The sequence below is a fragment of the Hemiscyllium ocellatum genome, chromosome 50, assembly GCF_020745735.1.
Source record: "Hemiscyllium ocellatum isolate sHemOce1 chromosome 50, sHemOce1.pat.X.cur, whole genome shotgun sequence".
NCBI classification, from domain to species: domain Eukaryota; kingdom Metazoa; phylum Chordata; class Chondrichthyes; order Orectolobiformes; family Hemiscylliidae; genus Hemiscyllium; species Hemiscyllium ocellatum.
The window spans coordinates 721360-734852 of record NC_083450.1 but is presented as its reverse complement, the minus strand read 5'-3'; positions in this window follow the sequence as shown (position 1 = coordinate 734852).

The window sequence follows — 13493 nt, the reverse complement described above, 5'->3', positions numbered from 1 at the left end:
CAACAAATATTCTACTTTCCAGCAGGTGGCAGCTGAATCAGTACGAAATTGATAAGTTGATAACTTCTGCTTGATTAGGAGAAATTGAGGACTGCAGGTGCTGGAGATCAGAGCTTAAAAATGTGTTGCTGGAAAAGCGCAGCAGGTCAGGCAGCATCAAAGGAACAGGAGAATCAGGTGTATCTAGGTAGCTGTGGGAGTCAGTCGGTTTATAGTACTGACTGCCAGCTACACTGGCACCATCCCCCTCACCTTTTCCTCCGCTACATCGATGACTCGGTGCTACCTCGTGCTCCCACGAGAAGGTTGAACAGTTCATCCACTTTACTAACACCTTCCACCCCGACCTCAAATTTACCTGGACCATCTCGGACTCCTCCCTCCCCTTCCTAGACCTCTCCATTTCTATCTCAGACGACCAACTCAACACGGACGTTTACTATAAACTGACTGACTCCCACAGCTACCTAGATTACACCTCCTCCCACCCTGTCCCCTGTAATCATGTCATCCCATGTTCCCAATTCCTTCGCCTTCGCTGCATCTGCTCCCAGGAGGACCAGTTCCAATATCAAACAACCCAGGTGCCTTCTTCTTCAAAGACCGCAATTTCCCCTCAGACGTGGTTGATGATGCTCTCCACTGCATCTCTTCCACTTTCCGCTCCTCCGCCCTTGAACCCCGCCCCTCCAATCGCCACCAGGACAGAACCCCACTGGTCCTCACCTACCACCCCACCAACCTCCAGATACATCGTATCATCCTTCGTCATTTCCGCCACCTCCAAACAGTTCCCACCACCAAGGATATATTTCCCTCCCCACCCCTATCAGCGTTCCGGAAAGACCACTCCCTCCGTGACTCCCTTGTCAGATCCACACACCCCACCAACCCAACCTCCACTCCCGGCATCTTCCTCTGCAACCGCAAAAAATGCAAAACTTGCGCCCACACCTCCCCCCTTACTTCCCTCCAAGGCCCCAAGGGATCCTTCCATATCTGTCAGAAATTCACCTGCACCGCCACACACATCATTTACTGCACCTGATGTGGTCTCCTCTATATTGGGGAGACAGGCTGCCTACTTGCGGAACTTTTCAGAGAACATCTCTGGGACACCCGGACCAACCAACCCAACCGCCCCGTGGCTGAACACTTTAACTCCACCTCCCACTCCGCCAACGACATGCAGGTCCATGGCCTCCTCCATCGCCAGACCATGGCAACATGACGCCTGGAGGAAGAGCGCCTCATCTTCCACCTGGGAACCCTCCAACCACAAGGGATGAATGCAGATTTCTCCAGCTTTCTCATTTTCCCCTCCCCCCACCTTATATCAGACCCAACCTTCGGACTCAGCACTGTCTTCTTGACCTGCAATCTTCTTCCCAACCTCTCCGCCTCCGCCCCCACCCCCTCTCCGGCCTATCACCCTCACCTTAATCTCCTTCCACCTATCGTATTCCCAACACCCCTCCCCCAAGTCCCTCCTCCCTACCTTTTATCTTAGCCTGCTTGGCACACCTTCCTCATTCCTGAAGAAGGGCTTATGCCTGAAACGTCGATTCTCCTGTTCCTTTGATGCTGCCTGACCTGCTGCAATTTTCCAGCAACACATTTTTAACTTCTGCTTGATGCCAAAGAAGGCTCAGCATCTTGATCGGCTTGCTCTGCCAATGTGAGTTTTCTTTCGTTATGTCCGTCCACAGTACTTCTTTTTTTGGAGCAACCAATCTGCTATTGCTCAAACTAATCATTTTCACTGCCAAGGTTTATCTGGAAAATTGCTTGGTTTACTAAATTGATTTCCATTTGGTAAATGTACATATTTCTGAGTTATGGTGGCAAATCATTTGCCCTATTCATATGGATCATAGTCATTAGATCTGATTCACAGGTTACTTGTGTCATCAATTTTGTATTTCATAGTGATGGACACAAGATTAAGCTCTATTGTCATGCCACCAATTTTGGGGGACCTATCAGAATCTGTTGTGGGGTAGACTGATGTAAGTACTTAAATAAATTTATGCTAATTATGCAAATGTAGATGCATATATTGACAAGATCATGAGTAAGTTGCATAAATGAGTTAACTCCCAGAAAGCATTTAATAATGTTTCTTCCTAGATGCATGTGCCAAAAAAGTCATTCCTTTATTCAAAATATGAACCTGGCTGATCATCCAATTCAGTAACCTGTTCCTGCTTTCTCATACCCTTTGATCCCTTGATGTTGTCGTTGTACAGGAGATTGGTGGGATCCCTTCTGGAGTACTGTGTCCAGTTCTGGTCCCTTTGTTATGGAAGGATATTGTTATTAAGCTGGAGAGGGTTCAGAAGAGATTTACCAGGATGATGCTGGGAATATAGAGTTTGAGTTATAGAGAGAGGCTGAATAGGCTGGGACTTTTTTTCACTGGAGAATAGGAGGTTGATAAAAAGGTTTATAAAAATCAAGAAAACTATTGATAAAATGAATGGCTGATGTCTGAATTTCAAGACAAAGGGGCATATTTTTAAGGTGAGATTTAAGAAACCAATGGGAGCAATTTTTTTTATGGAGAGTGGTTCCTGTATGAAATGAATTTCTTGAGGATGAAGGCACAGTTACAACGTTTAGTCAACATTCAGATAAGTACATGAATCAGAAATGTTTGGAATGAAATAGGGCAAGCGCAGGCAGGTGAGACTAGTTCAGTTTGGGATTTAGTTTAGTTTAGGTCGGTATGGACTGGTTCAACCGAAGGGTCAGTTTCCATGCTGTATGACTCGACTCATGTGACAAAGTTTTCATGTGAGAAATTATTAGCAAAAGTGGAATTGACCAGTTGAAAACTGGTAAGGAGGTTAAAAAAAATGGCTTAAACAGACATTGATGGAATGCAGTTCCTCCAGGATCTCTTTTGAGGCATCTGCTTTGCACCATATTTATCACTTGATTTGCGAAACAACATTCAGGTTTGCAGGTGATGTTAAGTTAGGAGGCATGGTTGCCTGGGCTTGTATTCCCTCGGATATCAAAGATATCTGATAGAGGTACTTAAAACTTTAAACAATTTGGAAGAGTTGATCTGGTGTGGAAGAATTAAGTATGAGGTGACATAATTCTAAGATAAGAGCCAGATGTTTTGAAAGGTAAATATATCAGAAGGCACAGAGCAAAAGTTGATTTCAGGTGCAGATGAGCCATCTTCTAATTATATGAATTGTTGAGGGGGATCTGAATGGCTGACTGTTGTTCCTATACTGAATAATACGCGGATAGGCCTAACCTTTCTGACTGACATTTTAGTATCATTGGTAATCATAGAGACATAGAGCTGTACTAAGACCCTTCAATCCAACTTGTCCATGCCAATCAGCGATCCTAAATTAACATAGTCCCATTTGCCAGCATTTGGCCCTTATCCATCTAAACCCTTCATAATACCCATCCAGATGCCTTTTAGATGTTGCAATTGTACCAGTCTCCACCTCTTCCTTCGGCAGCGCATTCCATACATGCACCATCCTCTGTGTGAAAAAGTTACCCCTTAGGTCCCTTTTAAATCTTTCACCTTCAACCTATGCCTTCAAGTTTTGGACTAACTCCATCCTTGGGAAAAGACTTTGTCTATTTACCTTATTGATGCCCCTCATGATTTTATAAAATAGCTCCAGAGTCTAGATTAGTGGCAAAAACCTCTGCCCAAAACGTCGATTTTACTGCTGCTCGAATGCTGCCTGACCTGCTGTGCTTTTCCAGCACCACTCTAATCTAGACTTTGATCTCCAGCATCTGCAGTCTCACTTTTGCCTGGAAAATAGCCCCAGCCCATTCAGTCTCTCCCTACAGCTCAAACCCTCCAATGCTTGCAACATTCTTGTAAATAGTTTCTGAATCCTTTCAGGTTTTAGAACATCCTTCCTATAGCAGGGAGACCAGAATTGAATGCAGTATTCCAAAAATGACCTAATCAACATCCTGTACAACCATAACATGACCTTCAAACTCCTATATGAAAACTGAAAGAACTATGAATGTTGTAAATCAGAAAAAAAACAAAAATTGAAATTTCTGGACAAGCTCAGCAAATCTGGTAGCACTAGTGAAGAGAAATCAGAGTTAATGTTTCAGCTCTGGTCACCCTTTCTTAGAGTTCTGAGGAAGAGTCACCAGACCCAAAACATTAACTCCGATTTCTCTTCATGGAAGCTGCCAGACCAGTTGAACTTTTCCAGCAATATCTGTTTTTGCTGCCATCTGCTATACTCAGTGCACTAACCAATAAAAGCAATTATGCTAAACGCCTTGTTCACTAACTTGTCTACTTGCAATTCCACTTTCAAGGAAATATGAACCTGTACTCCAAGGTCTCTTTTAGTCAGCAACACTCTCCAGGACCTTACCGTTAAATGTTGCCTGAGTTGCCTTTCCAAAATGCAGCACTTCACATATATCACATATATCAAAATCTATCTGCCACACCTGGGCCACCAGCGCATCCGATCAAGGTCCTGTTGTACTTTGAGGTTACCTTTTAGGCTGTCTGTTACACCACCAATTTTGGTGTGATCTGCAAACTTACCAACACCTGCAGTGTTCACATTCAAATCATTTATATAAATGATGAAAAGCAGCAGACCCAGCACCAATCCTTGTGGCACACTGCTGGTCACAGGCTTCCAGTCTCAAAAGTAACCCTCCACCACCATGATCTGTCTCCTATCTTGGAGCCAGTTCTGTATCCAAATGGCTAGTTCTCCCACTATTGCACGTGATCTAACTTTGGTAACCAGTCTACCATGCAGAACCTTGTTGATCGCCTTACTGAAGTACATATAGATCAAAACCACTGCTCTGCCTTCATCAATCTTCTTCATTACTACTTCAAAAAACTCAATCAAGTTGGTGAGACACAATTTCCCATGCACAAAGCCATGTTGACTATCCCTAATCAGTCCTTGCCTCTCCAAATACATGTAAATCCTGTCCCTCAGTATTCCCTACAGCAACTTGCCCACCACTGAAGTCAGGCTCACTGGTCTATAGTGTCCTGGCTTTTCCTTGCTGCCTTCCTTAAATAGTGGCACCACGCTAGCCAACCTCAAGTCTTGCGGCACCTCACCTATGGCTATCGATACAAATATCTAAGCAAGGGGCCTAGCAATCACTTGCTCAGATTCTCAGGCAGTTCTCGGATAGACCTGATCAGGTACTGGGGATTTATCCATCTTTATGCATTTTAAGATGTCAGCACCACCTCCTCTGTAATATGGATGTTTTTCAAAATGTCGCTATTTATTTCCCTGAGTTCTTTAGCTTCCACATTCTTCTCCACAATAAACACTGATGCACAATACTCATTTAGTGTCTACCCCATCTCCTGCAGTTCCACACATAGTTGGCCTTGCTCATCTTTAAGGGGTCCTATTCTCTCCCTAGTTACCCTTTTGTCCTTAAAGTAAATGTAGAATCCCTTTGGATTCTCCTTAACCTTATTTGCCAGAGCTATCTCATAGGCAGCATCAGGAAATGGAGAAGTTGACATTTCAGGTGTAACCCTCCTTCAGGTAAAAAATGAGGTCTGCAGATGCTGGAGATCACAGCTGCAAATGTGTTGCTGGTCAAAGCACAGCAGGTTAGGCAGCATCTCAGGAATAGAGAATTCTATTCCTGAGATGCTGCCTAACCTGCTGTGCTTTGACCAGCAACACATTTGCAGCTAACCCTCCTTCAGGACTGGGAGTGGGTGTAGGAGGAGCTACAGGTTAAGTATACCCTTACTTTGTTTTTGTGCTTCCAGGGGTTCAGTTGATCCCTGTGTCTAAATGTTTCCTTCTATTTCTTGACCAAAATTTCAATTTCTCTAGTCTTCTAGCATTCCCTCGACCTACAAGTCTTGCCCGTCACCCTAACCAAAACATACTGCTTCTGGACTCTCGTCATCTATTTTTGAAGACTTCCTATTTCCCAGCCTCCCTTTACATATGAATATCCGCATCCAATCAACTTTTGAAAGTTCAGGCTTAATAAACTTTTAATGGTATGGCTACAACTATTAAAATACTCATCAGAAAATTAAAAATAACGGTTATAGACTGCTGCCACAATGAATGAATAAATGCATCATTTTGTACTTCTCATTCATGTAGCAGAAAGCCACAGGTTCATTCTCTCGTATTAAATGGAAAGACTACAATTGACATGGGTATCTTGAATTGTGGTTATGATTTGGTGTTGGATTAGGGTGTACAAAGTTAAAAATCACACAATCAAAGCACTAGCTTTCGGAGCACTGCTCTTTCATCAGGTGGTTGTGGAGTATAAGATCATAAGACACAGAACTTATAGCAAAGGTTTATAATGTGATGCAACTGAAATTATATATTGAAAAAGACCTGGATTGTTTGTTACGTCTCTCATCTTTTAGAATGACCATGTTGGATTCATTTCTTTCATATGTAAATCCAAAACCATGGTTTACAAGAAAGAATTGAAACCAACATGGTCATTCTAAAAGGTGAGAGACTTAACAAACAATCCAGGTCTTTTTCAATATATAATTTCAGTTAGCGAGTGTTGAGAAGATTTTTAGCTAAGATTGAGGTTTTGGAAGTAGGTTTGCTCACTGAGCTGGAAGGTTCATTTGCAGACATTTCGTTACCTACTAGGTAACATTTTCAGTGGGCCTCAGGCGAAGCAATGTTGAAAATTCCTGCTTTCTATTTATATTTCTATTTGGGTTTCTTTGGGTTGGTGATGTTATTTCCTGTGGTGAAGTCACTTCCTGTTCTTTTTCTCGGGGGTGGTAGATGGGGTCTAACTCAATGATAGAGTTCTGGTCGGAATGCCATGCTTTTAGGAATTCTCGTGCGTGTCTTTGTTTGGCTTGTCCTAGGATGGATATGTTGTCCCAGTCGAAGTGGTGTCCTTCCTCATCCGTATGTAAGGATACTAGCGAGGGAGGGTCATGTCTTTTTGTGGCTAGTTGGTGTTCATGTATCCTGATGGCTAGTTTTCTGCCTGTTTGTCCAATGTAGTGTTTGTTACAGTCCTTGCATGGTATTTTGTAAATGACATTAGTTTTGCTCATTGTCTGTATAGGGTCTTTCAAGTTCATTAGCTGCTGTTTTAGTATGTTGGTGAGTTTGTGGGCTACCATGATGCTAAGGCATCTGAGGAGTCAAACCGGAACTCTATCAACAAACACATCGAGTTAGACCCCATCTACCACCCCCTGAGAAAAGGAACAGCAAGCAACTTAACCGCAGGAAATAACATCACCAACCCAAAGAAACCTAAACATATAAATAGAAAGCAGGAATATTCAGCATTGCTTCGCCTGTGGACCACTGAAGATGTTACCTAGTAGGGTAACGAAACGTCTGGAAATGGACCTTCCAGCTCAGCGAGCAAACCTACATCCATAATTTCAGTTGTATCACATTATAAACTTTTGCTATAAATTCTGTGTCTTACAGTTGTGTACTCCACGACCACCTGATGAAGGAGCAGCCCTCTGAAAGCTCGAGCTTCCTAATATAATATAGTTGAATATCTGTATCCAATTAACTTATGAAAGTTCTGGCTTAATATACTTTGGACTATAACCTGGTGTTGTGATTTTTAACCTCAAATTGCGGAGTTGGGTGGGAAAATAGTGTGTGTTTCTCTTTTAGTACAACTCAATGAAGCCTCCTGGAAATGAACATTGGAATGAGGTAGACAACATTGGGTGTGGCTATTAAAGTTGAAAGGCCTTCTTGCTAATGCCATGTTAACACTCATATTGACTGTCCCATCTTCCCACCAGAGACCTTTCTGGAAAGAAAGGAACTTGAGGAAAACATTGCTAAAATTCAGAAAAGGAAAACTAGTGAATTTAGAGATTTGTGAGAAAGCAAACTATATTTGGGATATCAAGACATTGGGTTAACATCACATGATTTTGACCTAGGTTTGCATCCAAGCTAGACTGGTAGAAGAAAATACTTCTGCACATTTGTCATAAGAGTTTTTACATAATTTGAACTTTTGGCTATGCAGCATAAATGTACATTTTATCTGAACTAAGTTTTTTACATTTTCAGTTTCTAATTAGAAGTTAACACACATGTGATAGATTTGAGAATGAGTATTGTTATGTTAGAATGTTTTGAGGATCAATTGAGGTGGTGTATGATTCAACTTTCTTTCCACTTTCTAGGATAAAGATTTATTTTAAATTAGTACAGCGTTTTTGTTCCATAGAAGTTAATAACTAGCCATAGGTGTGGCTCAAGTGTCACTATTCTGAGCATATGTTGTAATTCTGATTAGTAAATAATGCCTTGTGTTCCCATACACAATACAAGTGTGTATTCATATTATAAATATTTGGTAACCAAGGAAGTAAAACAGTCACAATAATCAAACAACACGTGCACATTGCATATGAAATTGGTTGAGCAATGACTCCATTTTAAACTTCGCACCCTTTTATTCAAGTCCCTCCACAGTCTTGCAAACCATATTTCTGTCATCCGACATCTCTGATTATTCCAGCTGTGGCTTTTTCAGAATCCCCAAATTTTAACTTGGTTTTATTTTCCCTAATTAATCTGTTCAGAAATGCTATGGTACCGGTGGAACTTGAACCGAGGTGTCTCAGTCCAGGGATAGGGACACTCCAACTGCACCACAAGAGGGCCCTCAGCATCCCCTATTTTAAACACTCAGCTAATGGAATGCACTATGTCTTCAAATGTCTGGACCCTTAACTCCACAATTGCCTTTTTGAAAGAAGTGTATTTCTCCTTTTTTAAGCGGCTCTTTTTAAAATGTACATTTTTGACTAAAAGTTTGGTTTTCTACCCTAAAGTTTTCAGGTGTGATCAGAGGTAAGTTTTGTTTGATAATAAAGATAGAAATTGCTGGAAAATCTCAGCAAGTCTAGCAAAATTTGTGGAAACCAATCAAAGTTAATGTTTTGAGTCCAGTGACCAACCCAGACCAACCACATGGACATCCATCGTCCGTGGCAAGGCTTACACAATGTAATGGGCTTTAAGGCAAAGTAGAACAGAATTGTCGGCAAAAGTGCATTCCTACCCGACAAACTCACTGCATTTATGCTTGCTTTGAACAAAAGGTCAGTGAAACAATGTCATCTATACCATCAGATTTGGACAAACCTGTTCCCACTGACATTGCCAGCAGCTTTCCTAAGAGTGAATCCACAGAAAATGACTGGCTCTCAGATCTTGTGTGGACCAGCATTAATTTGCCTCTTAATGCATGAAAGCATGAATGTATAAACTTAAAATAAACAAAGAGTTGTGGATGCTGGAAATCTAAAACTAAAACAGAAATTGCTGCAGAACGTCAGCAGGTTTGACAGCATCTATGAAGAGAAAGCAGAGTCAATATTTTGAGTCCAGAGACCCTTCTTTAGAATAAAATGTATAAACTTAGTCTGTTTTACTGAATTGGCTTTGCCAAGGGTGTGTTTATGGGATGCTGCTATTTTGGAGCAACTGATGAGTAGTAGTTAAATGATATTATTTTAAGCATTTTGAGAGAGTTAAAGTTTATTTTTCTTTGTATTCTATCTGTGGTGTAAGAATAATGTGTATTTTGCTTAAAGCCTAGTAGTTTGACCAATCGAAACACATCTGGAATACAGTGCCTTACACTTGCCTTTAAATAAGATAAAAGTTAAGATATGAGTTATCTCCTTAATATATTTTGTGGTAGTTTGGTCTGGTCCATAACATCAGTTAGAACTGATTTTTGGGACATATCCAATATTCAACATAACTCACCCTTTCTCTCAAATCAGTATAATTCAGCCCAAAATTGAACAGGAGGAGCCAAGTTGGGTCATGAGGTTCCCAACTTGTGTCATCTCACCCCCGTGAGGAAAGAGTGCTCACCCTGACTGCCCCAAGTGACTGAATTACCATACCCAAGTCCAGTATTAATATCAGAGACTGCCCTTGAATTACTGAAGGATGCCTCCTTTGACTTGACTGAGGATTAGTCCCTTTAGGCTTTGAGACATTGCATGTGCTTCAAGCAAATGCCATCTTTTGAGCACAAACATTGTTGGCACATTTGGGATTGACATTGCATGGGGCTAAGCATGTACACTCCCTCTACTGATGACAGCTGACAAATATGACAAGCTTCTTGGCTTTGATTCTGTGCTAAAAGGCAAGTAAAGACAAACTTGTGCCTGTTTTTTCTGGCTGGGTGGCAAAGAGCTAAAAGATGATGAAAAGCAAGGCAGGAGTGCTGTGAGTATTTACGTAGTTGTTGAGTGAGTGAGCATTAATAAAGCAACCATAAAGGCCAGAGATGCAGTCTGATCCTTCCTGTCCCAGCATGCATAAGTGTTCTTGCAGCAGCATTTCAATGAGAGATGCTGGTGCATTATAAAGTGCTTCAATAAAGTACAGAAGCATACTGCAAGTGGACCAGAGATGAATAAAAATGGATGTGTTGGATACCTGCATATGTGGAAATGAGATGCTTGCGACTGCAAGGACTCTGCTTGTAGTGCTAGGTGTCCAAAATGAAGGCCCAGAGGAGCAAGTGGCAAGCTGGATTCGCCACTACCCACAGGAATTCTTGGCATAGAGTCTTAGAGATATAGTGCTAGAATAGGCAGTACATATGAATGAAAAGAGATTAGTAATAATGAGGGTGATAATCCCTGTCGCCAACAAGGATCGCTTCTTGATATCTGGAACTTAGTTGGAAAACGCAATTTGTTGCTCCCAATGTCAGTTAAGGCCTTTCTCAACATCTCATGTAATTCTCCCAATTTCTCATTGTCTGTGTTGTTGAGGACTTGGGGAGATTCCATTTATAATTTTGCATAATATGTTGATTAGGCTTCAATTATGAATCTATGGCCAGTTTGGTCCCTTCAGATTGTAGATAAAAGGCTTTGGAGAAGGTCAAGAGTAGATTTGCAATAATGATAACTGGCTTAAAACGTGTTAGTGGAAGTGACACTGGGCTAGTACACAATAGGTAGAAGGCTCAGATTAATGTTCTAGGGATAGAGATTCAAATTTCACCGTAGCAGTTGGTTGAGTTTAAATTCAATTAATAAAATCTGTAATACTAAAATAGTCTCAGTAATGGTGTCATGAAACTATAATCATTGCTTAAAAATAAATGTTAAACTGATGCCTTTTGGAGAAGGAAATCTGTTATCTCTACCTGGCCGGGCTAAGATGTGATTCTAGTGGTTGCTACTTAACTAGTAAGAATGTCATCTTGCCACTCAACACTTGGTTGGAAATGGGATGTCTCACTCTCTGTGGCAGTCAGAACCTCACTGCTGACCTTATGTGATTCTTCCAACTTTCTTGCCATTACCCACATCATTCAGGAACTAGGACAATTCTGTATTATGTGTACAACTTACACATGATAACAATTAGATCAAAAAATATTTTTTCTCTCAGAATGCAACAGATGTAGGAAACAATTTGCAGGTTCATGGAGTCAGTGATTCATCCCAAAGTCAAATAAAAGAGCTGATTAGTTTCGGTTCCTAGATAGGTGGAGATCACACTGAAAAATAAATACAATGCTCAGTAATATAAATCATAGTCACTGCAGTCTTCTGTTTTCATTGTTTAGTTGAGTCAGTGAGCAGTTTTGTACATTTCCCTCACCCACCACAACCCTATCCCGCACCTCTCTTGGATTGTTACCTATTTATGTTTCTCCCAAGCGATTATATGACCAAGATGGGCTACTATTGTGAATCATGTTAGTCAAGGCGTCATAACTTTTGGAGTGGCTAATCTTTTTTATGTCCATTGTAACTAAATAGCATCTTGCACACAATACTGGAGAACCGCCAGGTACTGTCACACCTTCAAATATACCCAAATAAAGTTTGGCTAACATTAAGCTTTATTCATCCTTTAGGATCTCGGGAAGTTTCACAAGTATGCAAGGCCATAAAAGAGCTTGTAAATTTTAACTTTGAATTATGTGTTGTGGAGCAGTGGGAGTTAGTACCAATGCAGGTGATTTTTGAATGGGACAATTTGTGTTTTGAAAATTTTTTCATTGAGATTTTGAAAGCAACAGTTATCTCTCAAATATTTTGAAGCATGATTTAAGGGTAAAACATACTGAGGAACAGTAGTTAATATATTAATGAGTGTTCATTGTTTTCCTCAAAGGCTGCAAATAATATGCTCTTAGCCTCCTCCAGCAATCACATCTCCATCCTCCTCCTACACACACACATTCTCCATTGTTTGCAATATCTTGGATTCTAATGTAGCTATGAGTGATTTTTTTTTTAAAAAAGCAGTCAGATTTTGGAACAAAACTAGAATTGACCTGGAAAAGGTTCAGTATGTTAACATGGTGTAGACTATAATCAGAGTTGCTCAGTATGCTAATGTATTGTGAAATAAAGGAATTTAGCCATTCATATCTGGCCCTTGTCAAGTGTTTGCCTTTGGAGGGATTGAAGGAGTAGAGCATAAAAGACAAAAGTATCTATCTAGTTAAAATTTTAATGGAATACCATTGACACACCTTGGTTACACTTTGATAGTTAATTATTAGCAAGTGACTATAGCCAGAGATCATTGAAGGCAAGACTCTACAACAGAAACTTTAGTGTCCTCAAGCCACAGGGTTTTTTCTCCCTTTCTCTTTTTTTTCTTGTGACGATTTGTTTAGGAGTTTCAACTAGTGAGTCAGGACCTTGTTGGTTAATGTGGTCTATAACCTCAATTTCCCTTGAGGTTAATGAAGAACGACCTTCTTGAATACAACTTGCAAGGCAACGTCAGAGAGCAGTTCAAAACATTGTTTTAGGTCTAATAGTCACATTTGAGCCAGACTGGATAAAGACAGCAAACTTCCTCTTTTAGATGACATGAATTTAAAAAAAGATGAATTTTTACAATAATCCATGGTCACCATTACAGACACTAGCTCTCTTTCCAGATATTCATTAATTATATAAATATAAATTCCCCAACTGCCACGTTAAGATTGGAGCACCCATCTCAAGATCATTAATTCTCCCCTTTGGATAATTACTAATAACCTCTCTATTGTGTTACCTTAGCCCTGATCTCAACCCAGCAATACCGATAAGTTAATACCCTGAAACATTAGTTTTATCTGAACTCCTAAATTGCTGTCTGATCGGCTTTGCCAGTATCTGGAAGGTGGTGAGGAAAAGTAAATCCAGAAAGATTTGTTTCATGCTAAACCCAGGGGCATGAATGACAATTGTAACATAGGTTTTGTATCTAGGCTTTTAGTCTTTTAGCTGTCATTTGCTGTTTTAAAAAATTTCTTTCCAGCTTTCCTGTAATTTTCCTGAATACTGACTTACTATGAAGTGGTTACATTGCATCCCTCAGATTCAGCCAACAGTTTTCTTTTGTATTTGGCAGGCAAATATAGTTTCTAGTTGTGTAATTGAGAGGTTTCAGTGATGGCCCCATTCACACAAAGGCTTGATATAATAAGCC